At 42.2% G+C, this 11278-nt stretch overlaps 1 pseudogene; it reads left to right on the top strand.

Moving 5' to 3' along the window:
- Positions 1-6750: 6750 nt before the first annotated feature.
- Positions 6751-11278, top strand: LOC147899503 (pentatricopeptide repeat-containing protein At2g39620-like; annotated as a pseudogene).

The following is an 11278-nucleotide window of genomic DNA, read 5'->3' as shown; positions in this document are numbered from 1 at the left end:
TTAAAATATTAGAAAAAGAGAGACTTTACCACATCTTTTAAAGCTTTTAAACCAATAAAAAGGTGTATTTAATTAAACATGAGAAGAAGGAGCTATAGATAGCTTAGAAAAGTTTGCTCAATTTTTAAACTTTTATAACAGTTCATCTCATGCCATAAGTAGTACATCATTTAAAGCTTTTTGCTTTTGAGGATGAAACGGTCTAGTCCTAGTTTTTTGTCCAATTCTTTTAAATTCCTTCCATGATTCCTCCATCTTTCGATCTAAATGATGGCCAGTTTGGTAGGGTTCATGATTACCGACATTTTGGTAGCCCTACAGAACTTGCAAGTGTTCAACATTAAAGTATCCTATCAGATTCAATTAACACAAAAATCAGGAGGGGTGGTTTGCCAATAATGTAGAAAAAGGGGTCAGTCCCATAGATTCTAGAAGAAAATGACAAAAAATGTGAGGGGGGTATCTCATGCCCAAAAGTGAAAAGACAATATAGAAAGAATATGACTAAAGCGGGGGGGGGGGTAATCCACATCCCTAAAAGGAACCTAAGGGTTAATGAATTAAAGATGGGGTGTAGCCCACACCCAAGATTGGTAATTAAGGGCTAAAGAGCTTAAAATTCAATTGAAATTATTGAAAAATAAAAGCTAGATAAATAAATTTATATGGATTATCTTTGTAAATTTATTGACATACGAATTGAATTTTTAGGAAATGCATATATGAATGTAGAATGAGAAATGCGTGCCAAACATAACTTAAGGAGTAAACAAAAATAAAGACATTAAAGTGACATTATACATTACTTATAATTTAATTTTAAGTGCTTATTTAGAAAGTTACGTACAACCACAATAAGTGTCTTTGCATTAACTCTAACAAAGGTAAAAAACAAGCATTAACTAACAAAGGAAAAAATCAAGAAGGAAAATTAAGAAGAGTGTTATCAAAACGCAACATGGGAAATGCAATGAATTAAAAATGAAAGAAAAGAGTGGAAGGAACAGGGGGTCTAATGAGTACTAATAAATATTAGCAACAATTAACAATCAAAGTACTCCTATAAGACAATAAAAGAGCTTCAAATATGGGAGAAAAGAATTAATTAAGGATAGAAATATGCTACTAAAAGTTAAAAGGAGGGAGCTAAAAATTCAATAAATGAAAAAGGCAAACAAAGCTTAAAGAAAGCAATTAATAACTATAGAAATCAAAATAAAGCACACAATGAATACTTATAACACAAAAACTAAGTTCTTGAAAGAATCCACAAGCAAGCCACGAAGACTTTTTTTAAAAAAAAGCACTATTTGAGCTCTTAAAAGGAAGGAAAGTACAATTAAAAAAGCGTGAAGGCAAGGAGTTTGATGATGAAGATCCTATGATCTCCAAAGCCATGGATTTGGCCTTACCTTGCTAAAAATTAGCTAGCAACACATGTAATAAAAAAGGCATATGCGCTTTAAAATAAGGCCTCATGCTACTCCAAATGCAACAAGCCCTAGCATGAATATTTTTTCCATTGTGATTTAGAGGCCTATCAATTATGGTCCCATTTCAACCACCAAGGCCCAATATCCCCATACAATACCAATATTGGTGGACCCACACATGTCTTGGTGCATTCCACAGTTAGGGATTTAATTAAAAAATGCATGCGTAGGCCTTTGTATGGGACCAGATTTAGTGCGTGCTTGGTCCCATAGTGCACCATAGTCACACCAAGTCTTGCCTTGTTACAAGACAAGGAGCCATGGATTTGACCTTACCCTGATGAAAATTAATCAACAATGTGTGCAATACTACTTAAAGGGATATGTACCCTAAAACAAGGACTTGCACTAATCCAAATGCATTTAAACCTAGTATGGATCTTTGTTTCATTTTAGTTTTGAGTCCTTTCGATTTTGGCCCCAGTTCGATCATCAATTCCCAAAATTGCCATGCAGTACCAATGTTGGTAGACCCATACATGTCCTAGTGCATGCCACAAGGAATTCAATAAAAAATTACCTATGTAGATCTTTATATGGAAAAAGATTTGTCATAGTGCTTGGTCCCATAGTGTCCTAGAGGAACATTAGGTCTATCCCATTACAAGACATAGAGCCATGGATTTGGCCCTACTTGATGAAAGTTAATTAGCAATACTTCAGTAACAAGAGGCATACACTTGTGCTACACTAAATGAGAAAAAACCTAATATGAGTCTTTTTTCCATTGATCTTTAGTCCTATGATTTTGGTCCCATTCCGCCCATCCATGCCCAACTTCCCCATTCAAAACCAACATTGGTGGACCCACACCAATCCCAGTGCATGCCACTAGGGTTTTAATAAAAAAGTGCATACATAGACCTGTGTATGAGACCAGATTTTGCATGATGCTTTAGAGGCGCATTAAGTATTTTCCATTATAAGACATGCATCCATGGATTTGGTCTAATTAGTGATGTGTGCATAAAAAAGGACATAAGTATCCTAAAACAAGGCCTTGTGCTACCCCAAATGTAACAAGACCTAGCATGAATAATTATTCCATTGTGATTTTGAGGCCTACCAATTTTGGTCCCATTTTGACCATTGATGCCCAACATCCCCATGTAGTACCAAGATTGGTGGTGGACCAAAACATGTCTTGATGTATGCTAGAAGGATTTTAATAAAAAAGGGCATATGCATGGGACGAGATTTATCATGATGCTTGGTCCCATAGTGCAGTAGAAGCACACCAAGTGTGGTCCCACTATAAGATAGAAAGCCATGGATTCAGCCTTACCTTAATGAAGATCAATAGCAATGCATGCAGTAAAGAATGGCTTTCTATCTTATAGTGTGGTCCCACTATAAGATAGAAAGCCATGGATTCAGCCTTACCTTAATGAAGATCAATAGCAATGCATGCAGTAAAGAATGGCAAAGACACCCTAGAATAAGGCCTCATGCTACTCCAAATGCAACAAAACCTACCACAAACTTTTTTTCCATTGTGATTTAGAGGCCTATCAATTTTGGCCTTTACAAGAATACATGTTTTTAAAAACTATTTAGATGCTAATAATTCAAACATACTAAAAGAAGAAAAAAGTTTTTAACTTACAAGTATTCATTGAAGACATCCCTACCTCTTAAGCCTAAGTAGGATTGGCCCACTTTAGCCACCCTACAAACCACTGCCCCTTGTTGTTGGTCGTACTTGGAGAGTTCCTTCCTCATTTGTTCCTTACTTTCTTCCAATCATCCTCATGGGCCCAAGCAAGCTTGCCTTCTCCATCTCTTGCTGCCTTATGTGTTTGATATTTTTATGATTTAAGCAACTAAGACATGTTCGTCAACATCCAATGATAGTCAAAGGCAGCAAATTTTTTTATCTCAATGAGTTTAAAACCCAATTCATTTCTTTTTCCATTCCTCTCTTGAATGTAGAGTTGTAGAGCTAGTGCATACAGTTGATGACCCTTTTGCCTCAAGAATCCATCAAGATGTGACTTTGGTCATCAATGTCATAAGAAAAAGTCATGGAAGCTTGGGATTTCAGCTTCCATGCTACTTCAATCTCTCATGGAAGAGCATCTACGATGCAAAGTCTCCTCCTCCCTATCCCCTAAAGTACCTTGAGAGATAGAGACAAAGGGAGGTGTCCTACACTCTCTACTCCATGAATTCTCACAAGAGACTCTCCCTTTGGTTGAGATTTGAACTTTTGAGCAACTTATGCACCCTCACATTTCTACTATCTGAGGTGGTGGAATAGCTCCTTTCCCCCCCTCTTGAACCTTCACTTGACATCCTACTTTCTAAAGCTACATTTCTACTATTTGGGATGGTGGAATAGCTCCTTTCCCCCCTCCTGAACCTTCACTTGACATCCTACTTTCCAAAGGTACATTGCCTATTAAACACATTTCATTTTCAAATGATGAGGGAAAATGCAAGACAAAGGAATGGAAGAATCCTTGAAAAAGGTATGGAAAGAAAGTGCAAGGAGGAAAAGATGTGGAGATAAAAAGAGAATATTTTTTCTCCATCTACTCCATTTTTTCTCTCCCTCCTCTTTGCCTCAAACCAATAGCTTTCTTCATGTTGCAAGCATGAACGAGAGGGAAGGAAGAAAATAGGAAGGGGAAGAAGAAAACATGAAGGGGGAGAAGAGTAAGGAGAGGGAGAATGGAGGAGGGAGGAAGAGAGAGAAGAAGAGGCCTCCTCTTGTCTCCCTCTCCTCCTCTATCCTCCCTTTCCCTCCTCTTCTCCCCTTCATGATTCATCCCCCTCCTCTTCTCCCCTTCATGATTCACCCCCCTCCTCTTCTTCCCTTCATGAATATCCTCCTCCTTCTTCATCATTTAAAAACAAACATGAACTAAAACGAGCAAGCATGAAAAAGTGAATCTAAACATAGAATCAAATTCCACCTTGAATTCTTGTTGGAGTCCTTTTTTGGCAAGTAGGAGCCCTCTCCACAAACGATTCAACTATATCTCCAATGTAGGAACTGTGGAAGAGTTGGGTGCAAAGATTGGAGGGATGAGAGCATGGAGATTGGAAGAATTGAGTCCAAAGTTTGGAGGAAAGGAGAGAGATGCAATGTCAACGGTGATTTTACCTAAACAAAGCATCATATGTCCAATTGTATTTTTGTCAACATTTGCATTGATTAACTAAATGAGTTGTTGATGAAATTCAATGCTTTTAGCAATGAAAATATCGATGGTTAAGTTTCAATTTTCTTAAAGTTTTCAAGAAACATAAATTTCTCTCACTGACAATTCTTGATAGTGTTATAAAAATGATGATATGTATTGGATTATGGAATTGTGGCACATGGGAAGCACAAATGTTTAACTTTTTAGTAATTAATCCTCCCATTTGAATGACATGAGTAATGGTATGGACCTCTACATGGAAGCATACACATAGGAATGAACTTGTCCATGTTAATCACAAACCCACAAGCATCATAGGTCTCTGCAATAATGAGATAGGTGGCCCACGGGATCATCTTCACCAATGGAGGAAATTGGTGGGACTTGAAAAATTGCAATAGACAGGTTTTACTATGCTCGTTAGTCGGGCTTGAAAATTTGCGAGATAGGCTAGTTTGGCTGCAGCTATTGCATCATCTTTTCGGGAAAAAAAAATTACTGATGGGTACTCTGGAAGTTTGAAGTCTTTTCCTATGGTTCTCATGCAAGTGAAAATGACACAGAAACATTGCTTATCTGAACATGAAGGACACAAGATAGTCTTTTCAAAATCTCTAACACCCTCGCCTCCAATGCAAGTATCATCTTGAAATTTGGATCTCCAACATTGAATCCTAGAATGTCCAACATTGTGGTGAAGGGTGCGATGTCCATCTACAACTTTCTCTGATGTTCTGATTTACTATCAAATCTAGATGTGCCAATTCCATAAGCATGGATTTTCATTAGCTATGGGCATGTTTCCTTGTCATAGTTTCTCCTTCTTTGCCTTGTCTGTTAAATTTCTAGCTTTGTCTTCTTTTGTCCTTGCATTGTCCAATCTTATCTTTCCAAAGCTCACGTCACACTCGCTCCACTTGGATCCCATATTGACACCACCTCCCCGATCCAACTCATGCATATGCAACCCGTCCACTGAAAAGGCCAGTCTGCATAAGACATACACGACCTACTTGCATGCTCCTCCTATCATACGATGTACCCTTAGAAGTAAAAAAATGGTTGATAATCTTGCTCATAGGTCCTTGTTACAAATGTCTAGGTCATCCTTCTCAAAAGACATCTGATTGAGCAATGACCACTTAATGTTAGATTGTTAAATGGCAACTCAAGTGATTTCGGCATTCGCCCACCTGAGCACTATGGCTCTGCTTTAATGAAAGGAAGAGTAATTGAGGTAGTCCTACAGAAAGCCACCCTTTAACGCCCATTAACAACTACTTTCTAAAATGGCGAATGGCCCTCTAATGAGAAAGGAAGAGTAGTTAATGCTTAACACTAACCTAACAATTAAAAGCAACTAACACAAATTTAAACAATAACCTACTATCTAACACGTTTTACCGCCCAGATTAGCCAAAAGATCCTTGGAGAGCTTCCTCGTGCCTGCTAGTGGTGCTCACCCGAGCCTACTAGCAGGGGGCCAGTAAAAAGCTGTGGCAGTCGCACACCATCCCAGCTTCATGAAAATGGTCAATTCTAGCTCAACATTCCACTGCGGGACTAGGATATCCAGTAGTTGCCATTGTTAGCAATGGCAATGACTGGTACAGACTTGGCCCAAGCCGGTGGCAATCGATGCACTAGAACTGACAACACACATTTGTCAGTTGTCCCCATGTTGCTTCTGCCCAGTCGGCCAACTGCTGGCGCCAGTTGCAACAACGTGGGGAGGTGCTCTTAGCGGGGCCAACAAGGAAAAACAAAAACTAGTTTCTAATTTGTCAAGGTCCCCCAACCTGTTGAATGGCTGTTAGAATGTAGCTCTTGTGTGTAAGCTATCACTGGGTGCCCTTGAAGTACAGGTTACTGCCGGTTGGCATGGAAGCCTCCCTAGTCCCGTCAAGGTCGGCGCTCGCCACTATACCTGCGAAATCGGATGGAATGGAAGGAGCGTCATTTTATCACCGGCAAATACTTCACTTGTCCTCACGCCTTGACCTTGACGACCAAATAGGCATGTTAGTCTCGACGAAGTAGGTGTTGCCAGCCTCGCATGGACCTTCTCTGCCCGTCAGGGTCGCACGCGACCCTTAAACCCGGAATCCAGATACACAAAAAAACCTAGCCTGAAAATTAGAAACTGTGCCTCCAAGTCCACCGGGAAGGGCCAAGTGTCGCCCTTTCTCGGTTGGAATCTTGGCTCCCGGCCTCCGGCTGGCCACCGGAAATCCTCCGCCCTTCCCTCCTTTCCCTCCAACCTTCCCGGTTGATTTTGAACAATTTATAGGCTGCAATTTACTCCTCTCAAACCAACACCAGACTTTTGGGAAGCCTGATGGCCCTTTAGTGTGTTAGTTAGCGATTGGGGCGTGGAGGAAAGGGGGGGGAGCTCGCTTGCAAAGAGCTCCCTCCCCAATTTGCCTTACGACCTTTGTTTTGCCTTGTCCGATCGTAATGCAGCCCTCCTGGCGCGGTTCTTTTCGTAACCTGGCTGCCCGCGGCGGCACAGTTCGACAGCTCGTGTGCGCAGACTATCAAGTCCCCCTCAGGCTCGATGGGAAAGCCCAAAATTCCGAAGACCCAACTTTGGGGGAGCAGAGCACCTTCAGGGCTGTATCCAAAACACAAGAACTAGGAGAGAATAGTGGCTGGGAGACGCGGAGCTTAGATGAGGCACTGAGCTCTTTGGAACGGATGCCCCAGTTACCTTCGGTAGAGAAATTTACATGCGTCTTGCATAAGTGCAGAGAAAAGAAGAATCTAGCGTATACCAAGCGCTTGCATGCCTACATGTGCAAAAGTGGACTAGAAGATCACAGATCCCTTGGGAACTACCTTGTCCCAATGTTGGTGCAAGTTGGAAGCATGTACGATGCTCAGCATGTTTTTAACCGGTTGGTTGATCGGAATGTGTATTCGTGGACTTCTCTTATCCGGGGTTATATTGAATCTGGGGAATCTCAGCATGCCTTCAGCCTGTACCAGAAAATGCAAGAAGATTCTGCACATCCTAGCAAGTATACGTTTGTGGCCTTACTGAAGGCTTGTGCTAGGCTGAAAGATGTGGAAAGAGGCCAAGAAATACATGCTGCGATTTCTCGAAACGGGCTGGAAAGGGATCCTTTTGTGGGCAACTCGTTGGTTGATATGTATGGCAAATGTGGCATGCTTGCAAAAGCACAGAAATTGTTTGACAGGCTTCCAGTTCAAGATGTTATCTCGTGGACCACACTAATTGCAGGATATACTGAGCATGGTCGTAGTGAGGAGGCGCTGAACTGTTTTGAACGAATGCAAATGGAGGGTGTTTCTCCGGATGCCGTCACATTTGTTTTTAGCTTGAAAGCTTGTGGCAGCATAGGAGCCATCGACAAGGGCCAAGAAATACATTCTCATATTGCCAGAAAGGGGTTGGAAAGGGACCTCTTTGTTGGCAACACCTTGGTCGATATGTATGCTAAATGTGGCTCTCTTTCAAAAGCACGAGAATTGTTTGACAAGCTGCTACTTCGAGATGTTGTCTCATGGAATGCTCTAATCACAGGATATGCTGAGCAGGGGCTTGGTGAGGAAGCTCTGAATTGTTTTGAACAGATGCAACTGGGGGGCATCTTTCCAGATGCTGTCACATTTGCTTGCAGCTTGAAGGCTTGTGGCAGTGTAAGAGCCATAGCCAAGGGCCAAGAAATACATGCTGATATCTCCAGAAAGGGTTTGGAAGGAAATCTTTTTGTTGGCAGTGCATTGGTTGATATGTATGCCAAATGTGGCTCACCTGCAAAAGCAAGGGAAGTGTTTGACAAGCTTCCAGTTCGAAATGAGGTCTCGTGGACTGCTTTAATCTCAGCATATGCCGAGCATGGTCTTGGTGAAGAAGCGCTGAACTCTTTTGAAGAGATGCAACGGGAGGGTGTCTATCCAAATGATGTCACATTTGTTTGCAGCTTGAAAGCATGCGGCAGCATAGGAGCTATAGACAAGGTCCGAGAAATACATGCCGAGATCGCTAGGAAGGGTTTCGAAAGAGAGATTTTTGTTGGCAGCACCTTGGTGGATATGTATGCCAAATGTGGATCCCTTGCAAAAGCACGAGCATTGTTTGACAGGTTGCCAGTTCAAGATGTTGTCTTGTGGAACATACTAATTGCAGGATATGCTGAGCATGGTCTTGGTCAGAATGCACTGGATTGTTTTGAACAGATGCAGCTGCAGGGCGTCTCTCCAGATGCAGCCACTTTTGTTTGCAGCTTAAAAGCTTGTGGCAGCATAGGGGCCATAAGCAAGGGCCGACAATTACATGCCGAGATTGCCAGAAAGGGGTTGGAACTGGACCTTTCTGTGGGCAACACCTTGGTCGATATGTATGTGAAATGTGGCTTACTTGCGAAGGCACAAGAAGCATTTGACAAGCTTTTACTTCGAAATGAGGTTTCCTGGAATGCACTAATTGTAGGATATGCAGATCATGGGCTTGGTGAGGAAGCGTTGAACTATTTTGAGGAAATGCAACTGGAAGGTCTCTCTCTAAATGTCCTCACGTTTGTTTCTAGCTTGAAAGCTTGTGGCATTATAGGAGCGATTGACAAGGGCCAGGATATACACGCTGAGATTACTCGAAAGGGGTTGGAAGGAGACCTTGTTATTGGTAATACCTTGGTTGATATGTATGCTAAATGTGGATTGCTTTCAAAAGCATGGGACTTATTTGACAAACTTCCAGTTCGAGATGTCATCTCCTGGACAACGCTAATTGCAGGATATGCTGAGCATGGTCTTAGTGAGGAGGCGCTGAACTGTTTCGAGCAGATGCAACTGGAGGAGGGTGTCTGTCCAGATGCTGTCACATTTGTTTGCAGCTTAAAAGCCTGTGGCAGCATAGGAGCCATAGAAAAGGGCCAAGAAATACATGGTGAGATTGCCAGAAAGGGTTTTGAAAAAGATCTTTTTGTTGGCAGTAGCTTGGTGGATATGTATGCCAAATGTGGCTCGCTCATTAAAGCACATGAATTGTTTGACAAGCTGCCCATTCGAGATGTCATCTCATGGACTGCACTTATCACAGGATATTCTGAGCGTGGGCTTGGTGAGGCGGCACTGAACTGTTTCGAACAGATGCAATTGAAGGGTGTCTCCCCAGATGCTGTCACGTTTGCTTGCAGCTTGAAAGCTTGTGGCAGCATAGGGGTCGTAGACAAGGGCCAAGAAATACACACTGAGATTGCCAGAAAGGGTTTGGAAAAAGATCTTTTGGTTGGCAGCACCCTGGTTGATATGTATGCCAAATGTGGCTGGCTTGCAAAAGCACGGGAACTGTTTGACAATCTACCAATTCGCGATGATGTTACTTGGAATGCAATAATCGCAGGATACGCTCAACTAGGAGAGAGTGAAGTTGTTTTCCGTATGCTTGAGAGAATGAAAGGAGAGGGCATAAAACCAGGTGAGGTCACATTCCTTAGTGCTCTTACTGCATGCAGTCATGCGGGTCTAGTTGATAAGGGCCAGATATACTTTGAGGCCATGAGCAAAGAATATGGCATCAGTCCAACTATTGAGCATTACACTTGCATGGTTGATCTTCTTGGGCGTGCAGGCCAGTTAGACAAGGCACTAGTGATGGTGAAGAAGATGCCCTTCCATCCAAACCTCGTGATGTGGCATACAGTGTTGGGTGCTTGTCGGAAATGGGGTAATGTGGAGCTTGGAAGACAGGCCTTTGAACATGCAGTGCAATTGGATGAAATGGATGCTGCAGCTTATGTCTTAATGTCTAACATCTATGCAGATGCTTACATACAGGAACATGATGAGAAAATTGAGGCATTGATAATAAAAGAACAAGCATGGAAGAATACAGGATTGAGTTGGTGGACTAACGTTGGCAGACTTGTGCTTTGATTTTTGGGTGGGCACATAAGACATTCCCAAAGCAATTGTATATAAGCAAATCTAGAAGAACTTTCATTAATAATGAAAGTGGAAGGTTATGTCCCAGATTTGTAATGGTGTCATGAATATTTGTTCTACAGGGCCAAAGAGATTCTTCTACTTCTATCCTAGGCAACTGCTTTGAGGTGTGAGAAGCAAATTCCCTCTAGGGCTCACAAAACCCAACTCAGGAATGTGGGCAATAGCGTATATCTGGGCGACCACCTGCCTGAGGCGACTGCGCAAGGTTGAAAAGAAGGCTAGCCAAGAGCTCAGTCCATGAGGCCATAGGAGGCAATGTAAAAGAAGCAAGATGATCTTGCTGAAGACCTGGGCATTGAGGCATCAAGGGCCCCATAAGCAAAACTCAAAATTTTAGGAAGAGCACAGACTTCAGGCACTGCAGTGCATCATCGAGTTTTGCTCACAAGAGCGTCTGACGCTCAGTAAGAGGTGAGTGGCAATGTGATACCCTGTTTGGAGGGTCTGAAGGCCTCTGGGGAGTGAAAACACATAATAGTTGTGGTTTTTGTGCGGCTTGCAATCATAAGCTGCAAGTGGTCGAAGAAAAGGTGACATGCCTTGTAAGACTTCGTGACAAGAAAAAGCTCGTCAGAGGCAGCTGAGCACCATTGAATGGCCGGAATAAATGAGCTGAAGCTTGTATAGGAAGGGCTGTAGCCCAAGAAGACCTCAGCAGCGTAT

Source organism: Dipteris shenzhenensis, chromosome 8, assembly GCF_047967505.1.
Source record: "Dipteris shenzhenensis isolate YYH24624 ecotype China chromosome 8, Dip_SZ_1.0, whole genome shotgun sequence".
In the NCBI taxonomy this organism is placed as follows: domain Eukaryota; kingdom Viridiplantae; phylum Streptophyta; class Polypodiopsida; order Gleicheniales; family Dipteridaceae; genus Dipteris; species Dipteris shenzhenensis.
This window is presented reverse-complemented; position numbering and strand designations above follow the sequence as displayed.